We start from the raw sequence: 16,860 nt of genomic DNA on the forward strand, positions 1-16,860 counted from the left end.
CACTGGTTGAGCAAGGTTTTCCAAGGTTTGCCAAGGGAGGAGAGTTGGGGTAAGAGGAGGAGCCATTGTAAAGACAAAATACGTCCACTATGCAAACAGCTATTTCCTCCTACAAGTTGAGTGTTGCTCTGCTGTCTGCCGGCTGCTGTCTTGGGTGAGTGAGTTGTACTGTCGGGAATGACTAAAGTTTAAACTTGTTGGTAAAATGTGGTCTTGAGTCAGTTTAAATTTTTTTAAAAGTTGTTGTTGGTAAACATGTGGCATTTATTTAGTTTAAGTTTATGTGTTTGATGAGGGACGCTTTGTGGAACTGAGAGTCTAACCATGGATTGTGAACTCAATGAACTACTAACAGCAGTTTTTTTTATTGTTAGTTAAACGTATACTTGACCTCAACATTTTGCTAAAAGTAAATCTATTTTGCATTGCTGAAGACAAGTCATTAGCTTAAGGGGAATTGTGGCGCTGATTTTAACAAAACAGTTCTATCTGCCATACCAGCTCTACCTGACATACTCCATGGGTAAAAGGTAAACTGCACAGGAGAAACTGTCAACATGAAACTGAAAGTACCCCTGGGAAAGTAAAGCCCAAGACATGTTTTTAAAATAGTTGGTAAAAGTGGCATTTAGTCAATTTAAATGTGCTTAAAGTTGTTGTTGCTAAATATGTGCCATTAATTTAGTTTAAATGTGGAAATGTGTTAAATGTGTGAGGGTCGTATCGTGGAGTTGAGAGGCTAGCCAATCAATACTAGGATACCTTTTATTGTTAGTTAAAGTTGTCCCCAAACATTTGCTAAAAGGAAATCTATTGTGTATTGCTAACATGTGCAACACGTAGCATATTTTTAACCCTCCTGTTACCCTCACCTTTACAAATATCAGTGACCGGGGTTCAATCTTATGGCCCAGCCACATGAATGTGTGAAAAAATGTTAGAAACCAAAAGATTTTGACATGTTTACGCCTTCTCATGTTTTCACAGGAGCATTGTCTTGGTTGGCAGAAGCAGCTGAAGTGGAGAACACGTCCTGTGACATGAACAGCATGTCAACAGTTTTCAACTGGTTCCGAGGTAATTAACCCATTTTGTCCTAAGCGTTTTTTGGGAAAGGGTGCCCTCTGCCTATTAAATCCTTAATATCTAAGCCTCCGAAGCACACACAAACATGAAATGAGTTACATTTAACAGCCAAGACCCGCCTCTTGCATTATAATGTGTTCATTCAGCTCTAAAATACCCACATATTTAATAAAACAGCAGTAATCTCAAAATCCTGAATGCAGCATATACAGTATGTGTCTCCAGGACACATACTACGTAGGGCTCCGCAAGGTTGTGTTCTCAGCCCCCTGCTGTTCACGCTGCTGACACACGACTGCACAACGACCCACAGCACTAACCATCTAGTGAAGTTTGCGGATGATACAACACTGGTGGGCCTCATCACCAAGGGCGATGAGACTCACTACAGAGAAGAAGTAGACCTGCTGGCCAGATGGTGCAAAGACAACAACCTCCTGCTGAATGTCAACAAGACCAAGGAGATTGTTGTCAACTTCCAAAGGGTCCAAAAACAACTGCCACCACTGACCATCGACGGCGATGCTGTGGAGAGAGTGAGCAGCACCAAGTTCCTTGGAGTGCACATCAGCGACGACCTCTCTTGGACCACCAACACTACATCACTGGCGAAGAAGGCCCATCAGCGTCTCTACTTCCTGCGCAAACTAAAGAAGGCAAGTGCTACACCCTCAATCATGACAACATTCTACAGAGGAACCATAGAGAGCGTCGTGTCCAACTGCATCACAGTGTGGGGAGGAAGCTGCACGGAGAAAAACAGGAAGACACTCCAGCGTGTTGTGAACACAGCGAAGAAGATCATTGGAGTACCACTCCCCTCCCTGCAGGACATTTACACCTCACGCCTCACCCGGAAAGCACTGATGATCATCAAAGACACAAGCCACCCTGCACACAAACTGTTCAGCCTCCTGCCCTCTGGAAAGAGGTACAGGCGCCTCCGTTCCCGTACCACCAGGCTGGCGAGCAGCACAATGCACCAAGCGATCAAGATGCTGAACACTCAACCCACTCTCCCTCCACTGTCAGCCTCTAGCCAGCAAGGCCACTGACAACCCCCCCCCCCCATCCCCCACCACCATATCTGCGACTGAACATTCCACCTGCACTACTATACTTGTGACTGAACGTTCAACCTGCACTAACTCAAAACATGCACACACACACACACACACACACACACACACACACACACACACACACACACACACACACACACACAAGCACACTGCACTTTCTGCACTAAACCCAAACATACACACACTGACACACACACACACACACACACACAGACACACGAACACACACACAGACGCACACCGCACCTTCTACCTGCACTAAAAACACACACACACACACACACACACACACACACACACACACACACACACACACACACACACACACAACACACACACACACACACACACACACACACACACACACTGCTGCTGGTGTACTTGACAGACCTTTTTAATATTTATTTTTCTTCAAAATGCTACTATTACCATGTCAGAACGCTATAAAGGACTTTTTAGGAAAAGCACAAAAGCACAACAATACCTCTTAATGTATGTCCTCCACAAGTCTTCTGTTGTCCAGTCTTGCACTTTAAATGTCTGTATGAGCACTGTCTATGTCCATACTGTCTTAAGTCCATGTATAAGTACTGTCTATGTCTATACTGTCTATGTCCTTACCTAGATTAGTCTATGTCTGTATGGGAAAGCAAGAAATTTAATTTCAAATTCTTTGTATGACCAGTGCATGTAAAGAAATTGACAATAAAACCTACTTGACTTGACTTGACTAGAAACATAGCTCAACCCCTTAACACAGAGCCTGTTATATATAACCTTACTGCAGGGGTGGGGAACCTGCTGTATGCCTCCAGGGGGCGTTCACATGATATATGACACGTTTTGTAAAGGAAGCTTAGAAATTACATTTGCAATACAATTAAGTTCTTTTCAGAGGACCTACAGAGAGAAGGAGGTCTGTTTTAAAAGTGGCTGCCTTCAATATAAGTATACAGTGCAGGGGGAAATCCTGTTTTGTGTTCATAGTACGGCCCTTGGAGGACTTTTATAGCCCTTGGAGGAATTTTAAGTGGCCCCTCGAAAGAAAAAGATTCTCCACCCCTGCCTTACTGTCACCAAATTGTAATGGGTATGTTTATTCTCAGCAAAGAGTGAATAGCACTGTTGAATAGCCCCATCTGCAGTAGGAGGTTAATAGGCAAACTATTTATTTTATTTGTTTGTGTGTGTGTGCGTGTGCTTGTATGTGTGTGTGTGTGTGTGTGTGTGTGTGTGTGTGTGTGTGTGTGTGTGTGTGTGTGTGTGTGTGTGTGTGTGCGCGCGTACCTGTGTGTGTGTGTGTCTGCGTTTGCAGGTGCGTTTGGGTTTGTGTGGAGGTGGGTGATGGACAACATCCCACAGTTCATCGCTAGACAAGACAGGATTTTAAACCAACCAACAATTCAAGAAAACAAGAGTAAAGTTTCTAACAACATCAAAAGTATGAACAATTTAAAAAAAGATAATTTACTGAATATCGGCCGACAAAATTACATGTTCCAAGCGGTATGACCAAATGTAAAACAAATGCTAATTACTCTTCCAGTAACGAGGAAAACTGAAAAACGTGGAGGAAACAGTTCCAGCAATGAAACAGCAGGTAAATTGAGAATAATAATGAACAATTGAAAGGGGAAATTATGTCATCATGAAAACTGAAACTGGAAATGAGGTCCGCGACACCAAGCTCCCGTTGCTCTTACTTTGATGTGACGTTTCGGGCAGCATGCCCTTCATCAGACATTCTGATTCATCATTTCATGTCCATTCAAAACGTCACATTAACCCATTTTGTCTTAAGCCCTTTTTGGGAAAGGGTGCCCTCTGCCTATTAAATCCTAAATATCTCAGCCTCTGAAGCACATATAAACACAAATAAGTTGCATTTAAAAACTATGATCATCATTTTGCATTAGAATGTGTTCAATCAGCTCTAACTTACCAACATTTTTAATAAAACAGCTCAAATCTCAAGAACCTGAATGCAGCGACACAATGGGTTAAAGTAAGAGGAGAAACAGGAGCTTGGTGTGCAGACTTCAGTTTCAGTTTTCATGTGATTTTGCTAGTCCTGAAGTGCAATCTTTTTGAGACAGATGTGCATGTTTTTTTCTTTTCTTTTTTTAACAATTGAAATGATGTCATCACCCCACACTTGATATGAGTGGAGTGTACTAAGTCATGTCCCTGTATCCATTCAAGGAACTGTTCATGTGGACAACGAGCCCAAAATTATTGGCAATGATGGCGCTGTGGCCAATAATATACAATATGAGGATGTAAGTATGAGATATTTTCAAAACTCTTAGAACTTCTAAAAGAAGTTAAAAGTGTACTGCACCTTTACACCTACAGTAGGCCTATATCACGAAAGTGAATACACCCCTCACAGTTTTGCAGATTTTTGAGTATATCGTTTCATAGGAAAGCATTACAGAAATTTCACTTTGGCACAATGATTAGTGACCTTTTAACAACATATTTAACTGCTTAAATTTCTTGTTCACTCAGAAAAAAACAAAATACAGCAATTAATGTTTGAACATGTACTCACAAAAGTGAGTACACCCCAGATTAAAATCCGGTAGAGAAGGGGCTATGTTGGCTCGAATCGTCTCAAAATGAAACGAAATGAAAAGGGATGACAAGGGAGGTCATCAGTGTGCGTTTCAACCTTTCTTTGCATTGAACTTTTAAATGTTGAGTCTGCATCTGGCTTAAATAGATTGGTGTGAGATTTTAATGCAATCCTATGGAGAATATCATGATCTGCTTCAGTAGTCACAGTGCATGTTGACATGCATGTTTCTTTTAGGTGTATTTCAGATTGCCAATGTTGACAGCATTCATGCATCCCCAAACCATGTCAGTCCCATTACCATGCTTGGCTATTGAGAGGATACACCTTTTTTGTAAAACTCACTTGTTTACCACCACACATGCTTGACACTATCTAAAGCAAATTTGTTTATCTTGGTCTCTTCAGATCACACGACATGGTTCCAGTGATCCATATCCTTGGTCTGTTCATCTCTCTTGAGACCAAGATAAACACATTTGTTTTAGATGGTGTCTAGGGACTGTTTTGGTTTAGGCACATATTCGCATGAACATCACAGCATAATTATCCATGTGAAAAAAACACAAGTGTGTTAAGTACAGCGTCAAAAATGGTCCTTGACTCACGGTGTATTTGACGCAATGGCATGAGACCAGACTGAAAAAACTCAGTCACAAATCTCAGTCAATACAGTCAATAATATCTCATCTTAGCAGTACATACTTTTAACAAACAACAGTGTGGCGCTCTTGACAATAGATGCTCTTGAATTTAAATTCTGGGAAGACACTATAAGTCTTAACTAACTGCGTTCAGAGAGGGCAGACCCCTGCTATTCGATGCAAGGATAAATGTCAGAACCTAATCAGAACTCAGTTATCCAGATTTGAACCTATCATTTATGGAATCTTTGTGTCTTTATTATTGATGGATAGGCACATGACAGGAAGGTGGTTTATGTTCATGTTTAATGGTGGACCATTGCTGTTTATGTTTTATCAAATGTGTTTCCAGTAGACTGCATCATGATAACCCATGGTGGACAAGGAAACTCCTCAAGGTATGTCTGATGCTACTTTTCATTTCATATAGATCTTGAAAGTGACGTCACTTCCCCCGATTTCATGGGACCTCAACGGCCTTTTTAGCCGAAAATTGTAGCATGTAATCCAATGGCGGTATTAAAATGATATTTCGATCCCCTTCGAGTTGTGCCACGAGCTCCATATATGTTGTTTCTGATATTTTTGTTCAATTTTTCGTACCAACTAAACTAAACTTTTTAGAAAGCTGTGTTTCTTCAAATTTTTCATGCAGACGGCCTCGGAACAAAATATTGATACTTCTGCATCAATAATCTTTATCTAGCCTCTTAAACAGCATATTTGTAGCCCAGCGCATATAACGACCGAGATCAGAAGATATTTACTCGCTACCATGTTGTTAGATGGTCAGCTTAGGTCCCGTGAAACGCGGAACTAAGGGTCGGGACTTTCAAGCTCTATAGGCCATATACCCTGTCTTAAAGGAACACATTAAGACACAGTGAAAAGAGTGTGAAATGTAGTTTAATTTCAGGATGTAGTGTTGAAATACAAAACAGTTGAGACTGTTATTCTTGTTTACACATGCATTAAAGGGATACAAGGCTGTCAGAATTCCCATTCCATCATGTGACTTTTGGCTGACGGGAGCCGAACGAGCGTCATACAAATACTGTTAACATTGTATGTATTACTGCTAATAGATGTATCCCTAAAATAAAGTTGTACCATACTCGGTAACACTTTATTTTAGGGATACCTCTATTAGCACTAAAACATGCAATGTAGCTGTATAAGTAACTTGTAAGGCATGTACAAAGCAAAATCAAACATTTGTTAGGCATGTATTCGCAAATGTCTTGTTCAGGCACAATAAGGGATTTATTAACAATTTAACCTTAATAAGGACCTAGTAGGCCTTAGCGTTTGCTTAGTACATGCCTTACAAGTTCCTTATGCAGGCATTAACATTGTATGTATTAGTGCTAATAGATGTATCCCTAAAATAAAGTGTTACTCATATAGGAAAAACAGGCTTTATGTGCCACAGCAGACGTATGACCGTGTAGATTTTGAGACAGGCATGCTGCAGGCACCACGCAAACTCAGCCAAACTGCAGAGATAAAAAAAACCCCAAAAAACCCATTTGTCCCCTTAATTTTCAGCATATATGCGTACAATTAATATATCAGCATTTGGGGGGGTCAACTGTTAACCCAGGGTCAGGAACCTATGGCTCTAGAGCCACATGTGACTCTTTTGGGAATTATATCTGGCTTTTGGGAACTGTATCCTGCCAACCGTCCCTTTAAATACGGAATCTTCCCATAGGCCTATGTATAAAATAAAAGCTGAAACGGGACACAGGACGTTAAAATTATGCAGGAAATGACATAAAAGACATGCAGGAATTTTCGGGGGGAGGACCCCCAGACCCTCTGTCATAATGAAGTTGCCAGTTATCAATAAAAGTAATAACATTACTGTACAATTGTTGGGCTTAATTGACATACATGTTTTAAACTGTATTCAGTGTTTTTTAAAGTGGTATGGCTCTCATGAAAATGTATTTTTTAAAATTTGGCTTTTATGGCTCTCTCCACCAAAAAGGTTCCTGACCCCTGTGTTAACCCATTTGAGCCTGATGCTGTGTATACATTGTTTGACCCGTGGCGCCTGGAGCGACACATATGTAGGCTGCATTCAGGCTCTTGAGATTTGAGTTTTTTTTGTTAATGTGAGTATGTTAGAGCTGACAGAACACATTCTAATGCAAATGAGGGTTCTAGCTGTTAAATGCAACTTATTTAATGTTTTTATGTGCTTCGGAGGCTGCGATATAGGTTTTAATAGGCAGAGGGCACCTTTTCCCAAAAAGGGCTTAGGCATTCAGAAGGCGTATTTTGAAGGTGCCTTAGGCTAAAATGAGATCATCATCATCGTATTCTTCTTGGCAATCGGGTGGGAGGAGATATTCAATGCCCAGTGGAAACTAATAAACAACAGACCACAGGCAGCAAAGACAGAGGGCAAGCCAGCCCTCACACAACCTCTACCACTGAGGGGGTAAGTCACCTGTGGAGTAGATGTATCCAGTATCTGTGTAATATCTGGGTGGTATCTGTCCTGATGCCCTCTTCAACAGGGCAGTCATGGGTAAGCAGTAAGGGCATCAGACTTGTAGCCCAAAGGTTGCCGTTTCGACTCCCGACCTGCCAGGTTAGTGGGGGCAGTAATTAACCAGTGCTCTCCCTTATCCTCCCCCATGACTGAGGTACCCTGAACTCTTTCGGGCGGTATTGGGGGCTGCCCCCTTGCAGGGGTGAGGCATAAATGCAATTCCGTTGTGTGCAGTGTTCACTTGTGTGCTGTGTCACAATGACAATGGGAGTTGGGCTTTCCTTTCGCTTGCAGAAGGGCATCCTTGTGGCCCTGCATGGGCATTGACCAACACAACTAGGTTGCCTCTTAGCGCATACTCATGAACGGCATGACGTTTTCCATGTGCGTTACACGCCCATTTGTGGGGGAAAACAACCCATGCAAGTCAATTGCTGATGTTGGGGTTTAATAAACTAAAGATACGGACCTGTAGACTAGCGTTGTTCACGCGCAACATGCCGAAAACGTGTTGTGTTGCCGGCTGTTCAAATAATAGAGCCAAACAGCCGTGGCTGAAGCATGGACTGTGTTCATTTAGACAAGCCGATGTAGCATGTAAGTTGATGAGACATTCGGTTTGTTTTCACCCATAAAGGGGCGTAACGCACATTTAGGAGCAAAGTACCCGGATGGCAGTTCATGAGTATATGCTGGAAATGCTCATCATACATCATAAAACCATTGCTATGACATTACCGAGAGCCTTAAGTAACAGATTAAGACATAGCCATTACAATTTTGGTGATAGTAAGGTTATAACATAGGCTCTGCACTAAGGGGTTAAGGGAAAGGGGGGGGGGGGTGCATTGTTGCTGATCATTGTTTACAAAAATCTTAAACAGACCACTGACGTACTATACTGACTGTAAGATGGCCATAGTAATCAATTAATATACCATGTTGATTAGTAGACTAATTCTAGTTTTACTGATTTGTGTTTAAGGATACAACTCCAGCGTATCGGCAACTGATGGGGAATTTGTTAACCGTCCCGTTATGTCTGGAAACCAAGTGGGAGGTGCCATTCATTGCCCAATCACCATCACAGGTACAGTATACAGCAAAAACACATTTTTAGTTAACTTAGAGGTACAGCATGTAGGATTGTGGCCAGAGTAGGTACTGCAACTATACTGCTCATTGCAACTGTGCTGCCTATTCCCAAATTCGATCTTTTCATGAATATTCTCTAAGTAATAAAACTAATATTTACTCATATGACCAAAGTACAACCAGTATGAGCTAAGTAAGTTTGCAGCTAACATTCGAACATGAATTCTGGAAACAAATTACTAAAGATATTACATACAGTGCCCTCCATAATTATTGGCACCCCTGGTTGAGATGTGTTTTTTAGCTTCCAATTATTTTATTTTTTTTCTAAATAATATGGGACCTTAATGGAAAAAAAGAGAAAAATCCAACCTTCAATACAAGTGCATTTATTCAGTGGGGAAAAAATCCCACATAAAGAAATAATTATTTGACACCAAATAATGTGTGTCACAATTATTAGCACCCCTGGTGTTAATATTTTGTACAACCCCCTTCTGCCAACAAAACAGCACCTAATCTTCTCCTATAATGTTTCACAAGATGGGAAAAGACAGAAGGAGGGATTTTCAGCCATTCCTCTTTGCAGAATCTCTCTAAATCAAGTCAAGTCAAGTCAAGTCAAGTCAAGTTTATTGTCAATTTCTTTACATGCACTGGTCATACAAAGAATTTGAAATTGCGTTTCTTGCTCTCCCATGCAGACATAGACTAATCTAGGTAAGGACATAGACAGTATAGACATAGACAGTACTCATACATGGACATAGACAGTATGGACGTAGACATTGCTCATACAGACATTTAAAGTGCAAGACTGGACAACAGAAGACTTGTAGAGAACATACATTAAGAGGAGGTATTTTGTTGTTCTTTTTTCTAAAAGTCCTTTATAGCGTTCTGACATAGTAATAGTAGCATTTGAAGAAATAAATAATTAAAAAAAGGTTTTTATTAAATACACCAGCAGCAGTATGTGTGTGTGTGTGTGTTTGTATGTGTTTTGTTTGCGTGTGTTTTGTGTGCGTGTGTGTGTGTGTGTGGTGTGTGTGTGTGTGTGTGTGTGTGTGTGTGTGTGTGTGTGTGTGTGTGTGTGTGTGTGTGTGTGTGTGTGTGTGTGTGTGTTTAGTGCAGGTAGAAAGTGCGGTGTGCGTCTGTGTGTGTGTACCTGTGTATGTGTGTGTGTGTGTGTGTGTGTGTGTGTGTGTATGTGTGTGAGTATGAGTTGTGTGTCAGTGTGTGTATGTTTGGGTTTAGTGCAGAAAGTGCAGTGTGCTTGTGTGTGTGTGTGTGTGTGTGTGTGTGTGTGTGTGTGTGTGTGTGTGTGTGTGTGTGTGTGTGTGTGCATGTGTATGTTTTGAGTTAGTGCAGGTTGAAAGTTCAGTCACAGATGTAGTAGTGCAGGTGGAATGTTCAGTCGCAGATATGGTGGTGGGGATGAGGGGGGGAGCGTTGTCAGTGGCCTGGCTGGCTAGAGGCTGACAGTGAAGGGAGAGTGGGTTGAGTGTTCAGTATCTTGATTGCTTGATGCATCGTGCTGCTTGCAAGCCTGGTGGTACGGGAACGGAGGCGCCTGTACCTCTTTCCAGAGGGCAGGAGGCTGAACAGTTTGTGTGCAGGGTGGCTTGTGTCTTTGATGATCATCAGTGCTTTTCGGGTGAGGCGTGCGGTGTAAATGTCCTGCAGGGAGGGGAGTGGTACTCCAATGATCTTCTTCGCTGTGTTCACAACACGCTGGAGTGTCTTCCTGTTTTTCTCCGTGCAGCTTCCTCCCCACACTGTGATGCAGCTGGACACGACGCTCTCTATGGTTCCTCTGTAGAATGTTGTCATGATGGAGGGTGCAGCACTTGCCTTCTTTAGTTTGCGCAAGAAGTAGAGACGCTGATGGGCCTTCTTCGCCAGTGATGTAGTGTTGGTGGTCCAAGAGAGGTCGTCGCTGATGTGCACTCCAAGGAACTTGGTGCTGCTCACTCTCTCCACAGCATCACCGTCGATGGTCAGTGGTGGCAGTTGTTTTTGGACCCTCTGAAAGTTGACAACAATCTCCTTGGTCTTGTTGACATTCAGCAGGAGGTTGTTGTCTTTGCACCATCTGGCCAGCAGGTCTACTTCTTTTCTGTAGTGGGTCTCATCGCCCTTAGTGATGAGGCCCACCAGTGTTGTATCATCCGCAAACTTCACTAGATGGTTAGTGCTGTGGGTCGTTGTGCAGTCATGTGTCAGCAGCGTGAACAGCAGGGGGCTGAGAACACAACCTTGCGGAGCCCCCGTGCTCAGGGTCAGGGTGCTTGAGGTGTTATTCCCTACCCGTACTGCTTGTGGTCTCTGCATCAGGAAGTCCAGCAGCCAGTTGCAGAGGGAGGTGCTGAAACCTAGTTTGTCCAGTTTTCTGATGAGTTGTTGTGGTATTATGGTATTGAATGCTGAGCTGAAGTCAATGAACAGCATTCTCACATATGAGTCTTTATTGTCCAAGTGGGTGAGGGCTGGATGGAGGGCAGAGCAGATTGCATCCTCCGTGGATCGCTTGGCTCGGTATGCGAACTGGTAGGGGTCCAGGGTGGGGGGTAGGGTGGCTTTGATGTGTGACAGGACTAGCCGTTCGAAGCACTTCATGATTATGGGCGTCAGTGCTACAGGACGGTAGTCATTGAAGCATGATGGTGATGATTTCTTCGGCACGGGTATGATGGTAGCAGCTTTGAAAAGTGATGGGATGACTGCTTGCTCCAGAGAGATGTTAAAGATGTCTGTGAAGACATCCTTCAGCTCTTCTGCACAATCCTTCAACACTCGGCCAGGTATGTTGTCTGGGCCAGCTGCTTTGCGTGGGTTGATGGTGGCCAGTGTCCTCTTCACACTGGCAGAGGACAGGTACAGGGGTTGATCATGGGGGGGAGGGGGAGTTTTCTGTGGATGAGTGTCATTTTGTGCTTCAAAACGGGCAAAGAAACTGTTCAGGTCGTTTAGCAGAGAGGTGTTGTTGTCACAGCTTCGTGGTGCGGGCTTATAGTCCGTGATGGCCTGTATGCCCTGCCACAGGCTCTGTGCATCTCTGCTGTCTTTGAAGTGTGTTGTTATTTTGTCCGAGTATTCCTTTTTTGCTTTCCTGATGCCCTGGGACAGGTTTGCTCTTGCTGCTTTTAGGCCAGCTACGTCTCCTGCTCTGAAGGCTTTGTCTCTGGCCCTCAGCAGTCTGTGAACGTCTCCTGTGAACCATGGCTTCTGGTTGGCTCTGGTGGTGATGCGTTTTATTTCTGTAACATCATCAATGCATTTTGTGATGTAGGAGGTCACAGTGTCTGTGTACTCCTCAATGTCAATGTGGTTGCTGTGGGTGGCAGCTGTTTTGAACATGTCCCAATCTGTGGTTTCAAAGCAGTCTTGTAGTCGTGACACGGCTCCCTCTGGCCATTTTCTCACCTCCTTCAGAGCTGGTTTGGTGAGTTTTACCTTTTGTCTGTAGGCTGGCAGTAGCAGAATCGTTAGGTGGTCTGATAGGCCGATGTGGGGGATGGGCTTTGCCTTGTATGCTCCTTGTTTTGGGGTATAAACAAAGTCCAGGGTGTTTTGTCCTCTTGTTGGAAAGTTAACATGTTGGTGAAATTTTGGAAGAACTGTTTTGAGATTTCCGTGGTTGAAATCTCCCATGACCACTGTGAAGGCATCTGGGTGTGCATCTTGTTGTTCACTGATTCCCCGATGCAGCTCGTTCAGTGCCTCGCTTCTGGCGCTGGTGGTATTGCTAGGAGCGAGGTAAACTGCGACCAGTAGAATGGCGGATATTTCTCTTGGTAGATAGAAGGGTCGGCACTTGATGATCATGAACTCCACTAGTGGAGACCTGGGTCCTCTCCTCTGTACTCTCCTCTTCAGCTCACCCCACAGGTTCTCAATGGGGTTGAGGTCAGGGGACTGAGATGGCCATGGGAGGAGCTTGATTTTGTGTGTGGTGAACCATTTCTGTGTAGATTTGGCCATATGTTTAGGGTCATTGTCTTGCTGAAAGACCCAGTGACGACCCAGCTTCAGCTTTCGGGCAGAGGGCAACAGATTTTGATTTAAAATGTCCTGGTATTTCAAAGCATTCATGATGCCATGCACCCTAACAAGGTTCCCAGGGCCTTTGGAAGCGAAACAGCCCCACAGCATCACTGACCCACCCCCATACTTCACAGTGGGTATGAGGTGCTTTTCAGCATGCACATCTTTCGTGGTACGCCAGACCCACTTAGAGTGTTTGTTGCCAAAAAGCTCAATCTTGGTCTCATCTGACCAAAGCACACGGTCCCAGTTGAAGCCCCAATACCGCTTGGCGAACTCCAGACGCTTGCGTTTATGATTGTGAGTGAGGAAAGGTTTTCTCCGTGCATGCCTCCCAAACAGCTTGTTGGCGTGTAGACAGCGCCTGATGGTTGATTTGGAGACTTTGTGACCCCAGGATGCTACCATTTGGTGTAATTCTGTAACAGTGAGCTTTGGAGATCTTTTGATTTCTCTTACCATCCTCCTCACTGTGCGTGGTGGCAAAATAAGCTTGGGTCCTCGTCCAGGCTTGTTTACCACTGTTCCAGTTGTTTTGAACTTCTTAATTATTCCTCTCACAGTGGATATGGGCAGCTGCAGTTGAGTGGCAATCTTCTTGTAGCCTCTGCCTGACCTGTGAAGGTCGACGCACATCTGCCTCACTTGTATGCTGTGTTCCTTTGTCTTTCCCATGTTTAAGAGTGGATAAGAGAAATGGCCTCGGTGTCACGTCATATTTATACCCCAGGGAAACAGGAAGTGATGAATTACTAATTAAATGTTCCTACATACTCTGGTAAACTTTGTAAACTACTGTAGAAATGACAGAAATGCTTCAATTATATTTATTTCCTGGGAATTGTTAAGGGTGCCAATAATTGTGGAACAGGTGATTTAATGAAAAATAATTATTTTTTAGTCAGGGATTTTTTTATTTTCTTACAATTCATTTGAGTTGAAGGCCACATTTTCCTACAATTTTCAGTGTGACAGTATTCTTCTGCAATAAACACTGAATTTATTTTAAGGCTTTTAACACATCTCAACCAGGGGTGCCAATAATTATGGAGGGCACTGTGTAGGCTACTTTACTTTTAAGGCAAATTAAAAGTGTTAAGTATGTTTATAATCATCTTTGGTTGGTTGTTTCTGTTCCCCAACAGGGCAGGTGAGCCACAGATCTCAAACAACCAAGTGGGAGATGGAATCAATGCCGACATAAATGTGGGCTGACTGAATAAAGGGAAACAAGTGTGGATCATGGGGATAACTGACTAATTGAGAAAAAACAAGCGTGCATCATGGGGAAAGATATTCTGTTCGCAATTCACGGAACAGCATACTGTAGGCTCTCTCACAATCATCCGGTGTTAATCACTTAATCAGAATATCTTTTATTTGTCACTAACACTGGCAGTGAATTTGAGCAGCCATAAAGTCATAAGGAGTCAACATGCAAAGTCGTAAACAGTGTTGCCAACTTAGCGACTTTTTGACGTCCCTCGCGACAACAAACCTCATCCAGCACCTTCGGCGACTTTTTGGTGCATTTGGTGACTTTTTAAAATGCACATTTTCAATGCAAATTCATTGTTTTTCAACATAATTTTTACTCTACACCGCCGTCAGAAGTGTTTCCCACGGTTAAGCAGGGCTGCAGATTAGCGCTGATCTCCAAAAAGTAGCTACCACCGCCAATTTGTACTGTGGACGAAGGCATGTGTGCACGTTTTCTGTAGATCAGCACGCTGTGCATGATGCTGTGACGTCATACGCAACGTCATGACGTCATCTGGCGACTTCTAGTGACTTTTCAGCGAGCCAGTAGCAACTTTGGCTGATTTTCTTTTGGCAACACTGGTCGTAAAGCCCAAACGCAATAGAAGATTAAAGTCGGCATGTTATTTTAACGGACAGGTATGACGCCACGTTGCACCCAGCCAGCTACATAGTACAAATCTCTCCTTCCAAATTCACCCACCCAGCCAGCTACATAGTACAAATCTCTCCTTCCACGTTCACACACCCAGGTGAGTTTGTGCCCTTAAACCCTGGGGTTTGACCTGACCGGGGCCGGGACAAAATCATCTGAAAGGGCCCCCCCTCTCAATACATACGTACAGTGCAATGTAATGGGGAGCCAATTCTGGGGCCCCTCTCTCCCTGGGCTCGGGACAACAGACCTGTTTGTCTTACAGTGTGACAAATACAAGATAATCTGATTAAGTGGTTAACAATGTTTCCTCTCACAATGAGCTACCGAAATAAAGCCCAAAAATCATGCAAAAAAGACTGTCCTTGTCAAAACTTGTAAATTGACTGACCAAAGTGGTTTGAGGAAAATAAAAAAATAAATAAATTCGGATGCATATGGTATTTTGGCATCATTTGGTGATGTTTTAATAAAGGAATATGAAATCTTTATGTCCCTTCACATTGTGCCACATTAATGTGATAACCTATGTCCTTGTGAAATTGCTGTACAAAGTAGACTGCAGTCCCCATGTGTAATTTTCATATGTAAGATTCTATTGATTTCCCCAAATGGATATTGGGATTGAGACCAGTGTTGCCAGATTGGGCTGGTTCCCGCCCAATTGGGCTGCTTAGGATGGCCGTGTGCAGGGAAAAATGGCATTTATCAGGAAAAACTCGCCGAATTTTTGCCATAGAAATCAATACAATTGGGTGGGATATTGTGCTCCTAGGCGGGTTTTGAGCATTTGAGCTGGAAATCATCAGCCTCATCTGGCAACCCTGATTGAGTCCACAATCTTTTCCACCTTGGGGCCAAGTTGAAGGTTCGAGGCCCACCTCTAACCCAATGAAATAAGAAACCCAATTAAACCAACAGCAACACACAAAAAAGTATGATATTGATTTTTAAAAAAATATTTAAAGGCCCACTTGGAATACCGTCAGGGCCCACCAGTGGGGCCCAGCCCACAGTTTGAGAATCAATGGCCTTGTATGGTATGTGTCACAGTATTAACACGAGAATTACACTGAAGAGTGGGGCTTTTCTACGAGAAACGTAGCCAAGGGGAGTACGGAGTCAAACCTCTCCTGCTTCAAACCCCTGGCATCCATGCAACTGCCTTCTCAGTGGCAGCTGAGACGAGAGCTTTGTGAGAAATGTGTCCGGTCCTTCTTGCGATCATTGTATTTCTGTGTGGTTCAGCTTAATTCAAGTCACAGCAACAGACATTTGGAGTGGAGTAAGTTGACTTTTGGGGCTGAAGCCCCGGATCAAAAATTTAAAAAAAAATAATATCTTGACATCATGGTCAATACAAATTACATTAAAGCTCATGAAATCCAGATTCTACTGTGTGCTGCTAGCTGCGGGTAGGCCTACAACAATTTCTATTAAAAAATACAACTTTGAAAAAAGGTGTCGCCCACTTGGGTTTATGTCCGCCCATAGATGTGCTGTTTTTATTAAAAAAAATGTGTGTTCAGTATTTTTTTTATCCCACAAGTTTTTAAAACAAGCAGCTGCTGGTGGAACAAAACCTCAAGGCTGGCTATCAGATATCTACTCTCGGATACACAACGAGCAGGGGGAGGGAGCCAATCAGAGCAGGGGGAGGGAGCCAATCAGAGAGACAATAAGAGGATATCCATGAGAAAGACCGGAAATTAAAACCCCGTTGTTTGTCCAGAGGCCACTTTACTAGCCTACAAAGACGGCTTGAAACAACACAATCAGAATGTTTAAAAAAAAAAAAAAAAACAGACACATAATACATTCAATAATAATGGTGAACACTGCAATCGGGCCCGCCGGGAAATGCCCGGTATGCCAGATGGCCAGTCCAGCCCTATGCAAGAACATCAGAA

General features: G+C 43.2%; 1 long non-coding RNA gene across 3 annotated transcripts; it reads left to right on the plus strand.

Annotated features, from left to right (window-relative positions):
• On the plus strand, positions 1-15,393 carry LOC134448239 (uncharacterized). 3 transcript variants are annotated; one of them, XR_010034691.1, is made up of 8 exons: positions 1-49; positions 988-1,077; positions 3,484-3,609; positions 3,715-3,768; positions 4,371-4,447; positions 5,743-5,788; positions 8,879-8,983; positions 14,181-15,393. It is a non-coding gene; the product is annotated as an uncharacterized LOC134448239 (long non-coding RNA). The 3 variants fall into 3 exon arrangements; XR_010034690.1 differs by lacking the exon at positions 1-49 and adding an exon at positions 65-154; XR_010034692.1 differs by lacking the exon at positions 1-49 and adding an exon at positions 65-154 and having other exon boundaries at positions 5,746-5,788.
• Positions 15,394-16,860: the final 1,467 nt, after the last annotated feature.

This window comes from Engraulis encrasicolus, chromosome 5, assembly GCF_034702125.1.
Source record: "Engraulis encrasicolus isolate BLACKSEA-1 chromosome 5, IST_EnEncr_1.0, whole genome shotgun sequence".
Classification (NCBI taxonomy): domain Eukaryota; kingdom Metazoa; phylum Chordata; class Actinopteri; order Clupeiformes; family Engraulidae; genus Engraulis; species Engraulis encrasicolus.